Raw genomic sequence first — 9704 nt, 5'->3', positions numbered from 1 at the left:
TCGGCCGGGGACTGTCATGAGTTAGTCCTGCTATTCAGAGAGTCATCCATTATGCATTTAAAAATTTCCATTCCAATGAAAAACTCGGTACGAGACATTCGGCGCCAGGATTTACAAAACAATATACCATGTTGTATTTAAGTTTATAATACCCCACCGACGAGTCGTTACCTTATCTTGGTGGTGGGGTTTGTGTGTCCCGGTGGTGGGGTTAATCAGCCCCAGTGATGCTTGGAGCAATGTTGTGCCGGGGCCTTGTAGCCCTGGTAGGCTTACCCATGGCCAACTGGTCTGATGTGAGGGATTAGACGAAGAATGGCTCAAAGGACCTCTTATGATGGGCAACATTATTGGATGAAATCTTCCCTCACCCGGACGCGGTTAGGAAAAGAGCCTAAGCGTAAGGTTGAGAAATCCCGGCTCGACATAGTTTGGCTCTGGAGTTGCCTGCGGGACGAAAGGGTTGCGTCCCTCCATCTTAGCATCTTAGCTACCTGATTGTTGTTTGTGTGCATGCACAAAACAGCAGTTCAGAATACCCCTTTTGGAGTCCTTGGAGGGTGTGCTGGAGAGTGCTCCTTAGGGGGACTCCCTTGTTCTGCTGGGGGACTTCAATGTTGATGTGAGAACTGGAGGGGGTTATTCGGAAGAACGTCCCCCCCTTGATCGAAACCCGAGTGGTGTTCTATTGTTGGATTTCTGCGCTCGTATTGGATTGACAATAATGAACACCATGTTCAAGCATAAGGGTGTCCATATGTGCATTTGGCACCAGGACACCCGCATGTCTTGAATACTCAGGTAAAGAGAGGGATGGAGCTCTCAACCAATGACAACTTGGTGGTGGGTTTGCTCAGATGCCAGTGCAACCCGGGAGACTTAAACGTTTCGTTCCCCTATTAGAAGGACATTCAATTCCCACTCGCCGCTCCCCACTCGACCTCATCCGTTCAAGCTCTCCGCTCGCCCGTCCATCCCCGCATCTCCATGCTGATTGGCCCGACAGTCGCACCCGAGCCAATGCCAACACATTGCTCTTTATATCATTTAGGCAGAGCATGGTGCTGTAAATGCCAAAGTCGTGGGTTCGACCGCTCAACACGCTCAACAGGCATGGCCTCTCTAGAACACAGGTGTCAAAGAGGCAGCCTGGGGAACAAATCTGGCCTTCTGCATCATTTTGTACCGTTTGACACCCTTGCCCTAGAGTAAGTTAAGATTGCCTAAAATGATTCATTTTGCCGCAAAGTAAGAGTTTAGCGAGCTGACATTTGCAATTGCGGTCATTACACAAAAATCATGGCCATTTTGCACATGGCTGATTAGCTCAGTTGGTCAGAGTGAGGTGCTAATCATGCCAAGGTTGTGGGTTTAACCTCCATATGGGCCATGACAACTCCAAAGTCAATTGAAATTACCTGGTCCAACTTCTTTTGCCTTAACATAAGTGTTTAGCTAGTTGATGTGTTGCATTTGCTTCATTATGAAAATATATGGGCTGTACAGCACATGGCCTGTTAACTCAGTTGGTCAGAGTGTGGTGCTAATAACGCTAAAGTCGTGGGTTCAACCCCCACATGGGCCATGACCTCTTTGTAGTACTTGCCTAATAGAATTTATGTAGCCCTAACTTAACATAATATCTTGTCTTGATGTTTCTTCAGTTTCTAGGATCGGGTAATTTCTCTGCTCCACAAGGCAGAAGATGCCACCCAGGATGTGAATCACCTCAGTGAGGGAATATTAGCTAGGTTTGTTCCCACCACATTTCTGTTCTTCCCATAATTGTTGTGAAATTAAATATGTCTTCATATTCAAGCGGTCAGAAAAGTGCTCCTCAACTTTGCTTAGCCTCCAATGAGGAAGCCTGTAGAAAATCATAATAGGATTACTCTTAATAGTCGTCAAAAGTGCAAAAATCTCCAAATAAAAATGTAAAAACCCTTAAATTTGAAACAACAAAATGCTGTACCGGAGTTGTTTATCTGTCTGGTAAGTTGACTGAGCTACCTTGCTAATGCTAGTGGGCTATCATTTTTAACCTTAGCTTTTCATATTAATTGTTAGCTTGCATGAACACGAGATGAGACACAATTGGCGTATGTTCTAGCACTGAGCCTTGCGGTACCCCCCAAAACTGTTTTTCTGTTAGTCTGATTCAATCCAATTCAGCGTGCTTGGTGAGAAATTAAAATTAGACAGTTTAGTTTGCAGTGTCTGGTGGTTAGGGGTGTCGACTGGCTTTTTGAGATCAAGAAAAACTGCACCAATGACCCTGCCTTTATCTAGTTTTGATTTTCGATTTTGTCAAAAAGCGGCACATTGAACTTCATCTGTTATAGATTTATCTTTAAAAAAAGAGTATTTCTTTACGGCAAGTGATAGGTTCACCAATAGGCATTCACAAATGCACACATAAATAAAATAGGCATCTGAGTCATAACCGGTGTCATGCAAGAGAGAATCGATTCTAACTCGTCTCTGTCCCAGATCATTCTGTCGAATCGATGCCTCTCTTGCTTATTTATTACATAAGATTTATAACATGCTGTGGGATAGACTAAGCCAACTGGCTTAATAATTGTTTGTTTATGTCAAACCAGGTGGCCAAACTGGTATTACAATTGTTTGTTAAGATCGTAGAATGTAAGATAGACAAGCCAAACTGGTTTTACTATTGCTTGTTAAGATCGTGGAATAGGCTAACAAGCTGGCCTTGCAATTGTTTGCTTGTATTGTGCGATGTGGCCAACTCGCTTAGTAATTGTTTTTTTCGAATCGCGTGATGTAAGATAGGCTGCAGCATTTTGTGTGAGCTATAAAAAATATTGTGTTTGAATACCACTTAGCCTTGCAAATGTCTAACCATATCAGCCTAAACTTTTATACATAAACTGGTCCCTGCACATGGCCTGTTAACTCAGTTGGTCAGAGTGTGGTGCTAATAACGCCAAAGTCGTGGGTTCAACCCCCACATGGGCCATGACTATTTTGATGTTTCTTCAGTTTTTGTGATTTGGTAATTTCTCTCCTCCACAAGGAAGGAGATGCCACTCTGGATTAGAATCATCTCAGTGAGGGAATACTAGCTAGGTTCGTTCCCACCACATTTCTGCTCTTCCAAAATTGTTTTGAAATTAAATTTGTCTTCATACTCAAGCGGGCAGAACAGTGTTTCTCAACTTTGCTTAGCCTCCAATGAGGAAGCCTGTAGGAAATCACAATGTGGTTATCTTAATAGTCGTCACCAGTGCAAAAATCTCTAACTAAAAATGTAAAAACTCTTAAATTCGAATCAACAAAATGCAGTACCAGAGTTGTTTATCTGTCTGGTAAGGTGACTGAGCTACCTTGCTAATGCTAGTGGGCTAACATTTTGAACCTTAGCATTTCATAATAATTGCTAACAAGCACGAACATGAGATGAGAGACAATTGGTATATGTTCTATCAATATTACAACACATCACTAAATATTTATAGTTGAGGATTGTGGTCACATTTTTCACTCATTCATGGATATCTTTTTAACTTTACGCAAAAATCTAAGATTACCACGAATGACATAGAACCCTTCTTTAGAGAGCAATTAATTGTCCAAGATGCTAAACAAAAACTGCATAAGCTGATGACAACAAATTTTTTTCAAAATTGAATTTAATTTTTACAAATGGAAGTATGGTACTAAAACCATAAAGAGGTAATTAAATCTTAAATGGCCATCCATAATGATTTATCACATTTCCCTTCCCAATACTTGTATGAGACCAACGAAAACGGCGACCAAGTGGTCCTCGGAAAAGGCATGTACGGGGTGCTCTATGCCGGCAGGGACGTTAGTAACCAAGTGCACATCGCCATCTAGGGGATTCCAGAAAAGGACAACTTGTGAGTGGATTGTTTGTCCCTCCACTTGACAGCCACTAACAAACACTCCGTGGACAGTTATTCCCAGCCGCTCCACGAGAAAATCTGCCTGCACAAGCGACTGTGTATCTGGGCTCCCTCAGTGAGGACTCTTTCATCAAGATCTTCATGTAAGAAGTCCCAGGAGGTTTGTAGAAAAAGCAGCGTTGATGGATTAATCCCATCAGAGTGTCCCGAGAGACTGGAGCCTAAATCCAGCGCCTTGGACTGCTCGGCCACACCACCATAAATGAGGGTGATAGAAGGTTTCCACAAACCTACAGCAATCTATCCCAGATCTCTGAGGGTGCAGTGAGACACCTGGCTGACTTGCAGGCAGGCACGCCCCAATTCCCACGAATGCTAATCCTCAAGAAGATTTTTATTGTTTAAAAACAGTAACATCAGTGTTAAGTTAATTTTTTTTAACCTATGAAAATATACGCAACAATATTAAATTTGACAGTGATAGGCAATTCCACATTGGAAATGTTTCTTTTTTCCAAATCTAAAAAAAGCATTTTAGTAACACACTATTTAGAAGCATAACCCCAAAATGTTGGCTTCAGAGATTTAGCAGCAAAAATCTTAAATCATATCACAGAGACAATTGCACATTTGTCGAGCAATAAATATAGGCCCGTTTTCAATATCAAATTGTTAATGTTGAACTTTTTTTACTATACAGTTTCTGACATAAATCTGATCAGACTAACTAAAAAGGTTAGATGATATCTATATATTTAAACAACTGCAAACATTGTGCGGCATACGTTTGTAACGTTTATAGAAAGTTTTAGAAGATGCACACGGGTAGTATGCTTGTGACAGCTTTCTGACATGTGGGACAACTATTGAACCTCTGTAATATAATGGTTCAATAGTTCCCAATCCACCCATCTAATATGTAGCTTCCCATACCGGGAGTCGAACCCGGGCCACCTGGGTGAAAACCAGGAATCCTGACCACTAGACCATATGGGATATATCATGACATGCTGATCCAGATCAAGTAGAAGCATGAAGTTTGGATGATAGACTCATGAAATTACATTGGGACCTTGGGCTACTTCGCGGTTCCACCATCGCGGCTTCAGAGCTTCACGTTTTTTTTAAATGAAAAAAAATAATAATAATGACAAATATTAAATTAAAATTAGAACTTACCTTATTTTACAAAATTTGAGAACAAATATTCAATTGGAATTAGTAATTGCATCCTTTTACAACATTTTTAGACACAAAGAATTCACATATGCGCAAAGCATCACGGGCATAAACGCAAGCTGATTGGCCAGCTGAATACTCACTGAACTACTCGACTCCCCATTGGCCCATTCACTACAGTGGTCCAAGCTTCTCCCGATGCCCATTCTCAGTCCACGCTTATCTTCTGCTATACAGTACGCTTCTCGCCAAGTCAAGTGTAAAAGTTTTGTGATGCCTCCCAAACGCTCTTTATCCCTTGGTGCATCTAATGAACCGAAGAAAAAGCGAAATATGTTAACAATTAACGAAAAAGTGAGTCTATTGGACAGGTTGAGAGCATGAAATAGCTACGCGAGCGTAGCCAGAGAATCTGGTTGACAATGGAGGGTCTCACCTCCTCCATTGAAGAGCCCGACGAGACCTTCAGCATCAAATCTTATTGGAAGGACTAAAGCTGACGAAGGTGGCCTTACATTGCATAATTTACAGGACCTCTTCAATGTTGCCAAAGACCTCCAAAAAAGGGCCAAAGAAATTGATGATAACATGGTAAGGGCCGTCGAATTCAGCAATTGTATTGATGACGTCATGGCTGTTTATAGGCGTTTATATATATATATATATATATAAATATATATATATATATATATATATATATATATATATATATATATATATATATATATATATATATATATATATATATATATATATATATATATATATATATATATATATATATATATATATATATATATATATATATATATATATATATATATATATATATATATATATATATATATATATATATATATATATATATATATATATATATATATATATATATATATATATATATATATATATATATATATATATATATATATATATATATATATATATATATATATATATATATATATATATATATATATATATATATATATATATATATATATATATATATATATATATATATATATATATATATATATATATATATATATATATATATATATATATATATATATATATATATATATATATATATATATATATATATATATATATATATATATATATATATATATATATATATATATATATATATATATATATATATATATATATATATATATATATATATATATATATATATATATAGAGAGAGAGAGAGAGAGAGAGAGAGAGAGATAGATAGATAGATATAGATATATATATATATATATATATATATATATATATATATATATATATATATATATATATATATATATATATATATATATATATATATATATATATATATATATATATATATATATATATATATATATATATATATATATATATATATATATATATATATATATAGTCGTGCCAGTCGGCACTGCCGACTGGCCCCACAGTCGCACCCGAGCCAATGCCAGCACGTTGCTGGTTATCTCTTTTAGTCAGAGTGTGTTGCTGTAAATACCAAAGTCGTGGGTTGGACTGCTGAACGGGCACGGCTTCTCGAGAACACGTGTCAAAGAGACACCCTGGGGAACAGATCTGGCCTGCTGCGTCATTTTGTGCAGTTTGACACCCTTCCTCCAGAGTAAGTTATGATTGCCTAAAATGATTTATTTTGCCGTAACATAACAGTTTAGCTAGCTGACATTTACAATTGCGGTAATCACACAAAATTCATGGTCACTTTGCACATGGCTGGTTAGCTCGGTTGGTCAGATTGAGGTGCAAATAATACCAAGGTTGTGGGTTTGACCTCCATATGGGCCAAGACCTCTACAAAATCGATTGAAATTACCTAGTCCAACTTCTTTTGTCGTAACTTAAGTGTTTAGCTAGTTGACGTATTCCGTCATGATGCAAATACCTGAATTGTGCAGCGTGAGGCCTGTTAACTCAGTTGGTCAGAGTGTGGTGCTAATAATGCCAAGGTCGTGGGTTCGACCCCCACGACGGTCAGTACCTCTCTGTAGTAGTTGAAATTGTGAAATACAACTTATTTTGCCCTAACATAACATAATATATTTTCTTGATGTTTCCTCAGTTACTGTGATCTGTTAATTTATCTGGTCCACAACGCAGAAGATGCCACCCAGCATGTGAATCATCTCAGTGAGGGAATACTAGCTAGGTTTGTTCCCACCACATTTCTGTTCTTCACAAATTAATGTGAAACTAAATTTGTATTCATACTCAAGCGGGCAAAACAGTGTTTCTCAACTATGCTTAGCCTCCAATGACGAAGCCTGTAGAAAACCATAAAATGATTACTCTTAATAGTTGTCACAAGTGCAAAAATCTCAAAATAAAGATGTAAAAACTCTTAAATTCGAAACAACAAAATGCTGTACCAGAGTTGTCTATCTGTCTGGTATGTTGACAGAAGGACCGAAGTTGGGCAACCAGCACCCCCCCCCCCCATAGTTAAATCACTGTTGTTTTGGAGTCATGAGAGACACTAATGCTAATCCTCAAGTAGATTGTCAATTTTTAGTGTTGAAAAATAGAAACATCAAATTAAATTAATACATTTTTTAACTTAAGAAATATAACAGTCAGTATTAAATTTGACACTTATAGGCAATTTCAAATGTTTTTTTCCAAATAACAACAAAGCAATTTAGTAACACACTATTTTGAAGCATAACCCCAAAATTTTGGCATCAGAGATTTAGCAGCAAAGATCTAAAATCGATGAACAAAGTCAATTGCACATATGTCAAGCAATAAATATAAGCCCCTTTTCAATTTCAAAATGTCAATGTTGAATTTGTTTAACAATACAGTTTCTGACAAAAATCTTAACAAATTAACTAAACAGATTAGATGATATCTATATATTTAAACAACTGCAAACATTGTGCGGCATACGTTTGTAACGTTTAAAGAAAGTTTTAATTTGAAAAGATGCACACTGGTAGTACGCTTGTGACAGCTTTTTGACATGTAGTATGATTAACTATGTTTTTATAATATAAAAAATCCACAAAAACCTACACTGGTGAAAAATCCATTTTCCTGCTCAGTCTGTTGTCAAAAATTCAGTTGCCAAAAGACCTTAAAATCACACAAAATAACCCTCACGGGTTAGACATATTTTCTTTGTCAGTTTGTAGTTAAACATTCAATTCGAAGGCCCATTTAAAGCCTCACAGAACGAATCCACACAGAGAAAAAAACTTTTTTTCCCTGCCCAGTGTATCATCGAACATTCAATCAAAAGAACACAATATCTCATACTGATAAAACAAAAATTTCTTCCTGCTCGATGTGTCAAAGTAACATTAGCTATTCCCTAAAGTGCCAATTTAAATTTGACATGGTATGTCGTATTTGTGTTCTTCATTGAAGTGGAAGTTTTTAACTGCAAAATGGATGAACTCACCGTGAATGTAATAGTCTACATTCGAGACCGAGATGCTTGTGCTGGTGCATAGTAAGAAGAAGCGGAGTGGCGCAGCGGAAGCGTGCTGGGCCCAAACCCAGAGGTCGATGGATCGAAATCATTCTCTGCTTTTTACAATCAATTTGTTTTTTGCAGAAGCAAAATACCTCAATTATTGTGTTGCAGTTGCTGTGAAAATCTGATCTTGACAATTATTAATTCTGGAAATTAATACTTCACTTCACATTCTTCTTATGGATGCCCACCGATCAAAAGTTGTATCAAAATTTAACGGAAATCGGGCCCAATGCGTCATTTTCAGAGTATTGGAATGCTATTGGTTCCCTGAAAAAAACCACGCAAGCCCTGGGAGAACATGCAAACTCCACAAAGCTGGACCGACCTGGATCTGAACACAGGACTCCAGAGCTGTGAGGTCGACGCGCTAACCACTCGCATCACTGGGCTGCTACTTAGTTCTTATTTATTGATTATTTATTTGTCTGTTTGTTGTTATTATTTGTGCGCTACATGGTGAAAGCATTAAATCTCATTGCACTTGTACGACAGTAGTGGGCCGTCAGGGTAAGAAATATCTGAATCATATATTATATTTTGTCCATCAATACTAAATAATTCCAAATTGTCTGTTAGCTTCCTTTCCCCCTGGTTGCACTGCCTGGGCGTGTCTGAATGCCCCGCCCACAGAGACTCGAGTTGGAAAACAAGATGGTGACATACTCCTGTCACAAAGGAGAGTGAAGTGGTATGAAAAGATCAATCTGGAGAACTACTATTAAGAAGATGTGTGGTATCCTGACATTCGGAATTCACTGGGTCTAGACGTCATACTTAAATCTGCAGTTATGCAGATGACATGATACCTTTTAAGGGTAATGAAAATAACAGTAGGCGATATGAGATCAAAATCAGTGCAATTCAAACCACATGATTCAATCTGGGGTGGAGGTGTTCCACGTGACCATAAGTTTTGGTCCGGCCCCCAGAAAATCATACTGTCGCAACTTTGCCAACTTTGAGTGGGTAAAATTACATTGAACTGTTACATGTGTGTGATTTACCCAAACTGTCAAGGCCCTACAGGGTATAGCAGATGATTTAAACGCCCTAAGGGAAATGGAGTTGCAGGACCAGATGGTCCTGGATCTGATAACAGCCAAGGATGGAGG

At 37.8% G+C, this 9704-nt stretch overlaps 3 non-coding genes across 3 annotated transcripts; 2 read left to right on the top strand and 1 right to left on the bottom strand.

The window, feature by feature from the left end:
* Positions 1-1511: 1511 nt before the first annotated feature.
* On the top strand, positions 1512-1585 carry trnai-aau (transfer RNA isoleucine (anticodon AAU)). Its single transcript has one exon. It is a non-coding gene; the product is annotated as a tRNA-Ile (tRNA).
* Positions 1586-2909: 1324 nt separating this feature from the next.
* Positions 2910-2983, top strand: trnai-aau (transfer RNA isoleucine (anticodon AAU)). The gene has a single exon. It is a non-coding gene; the product is annotated as a tRNA-Ile (tRNA).
* Positions 2984-4817: 1834 nt separating this feature from the next.
* Positions 4818-4889, bottom strand: trnae-uuc (transfer RNA glutamic acid (anticodon UUC)). The gene has a single exon. It is a non-coding gene; the product is annotated as a tRNA-Glu (tRNA).
* Between the last annotated feature and the right edge of the window lie 4815 nt (positions 4890-9704).

Source organism: Stigmatopora nigra, chromosome 20 (genome assembly GCF_051989575.1).
Source record: "Stigmatopora nigra isolate UIUO_SnigA chromosome 20, RoL_Snig_1.1, whole genome shotgun sequence".
Classification (NCBI taxonomy): domain Eukaryota; kingdom Metazoa; phylum Chordata; class Actinopteri; order Syngnathiformes; family Syngnathidae; genus Stigmatopora; species Stigmatopora nigra.
The sequence above is the reverse complement of the archived record's forward strand: the minus strand, read 5'-3'. Positions and strand labels throughout refer to the sequence as shown.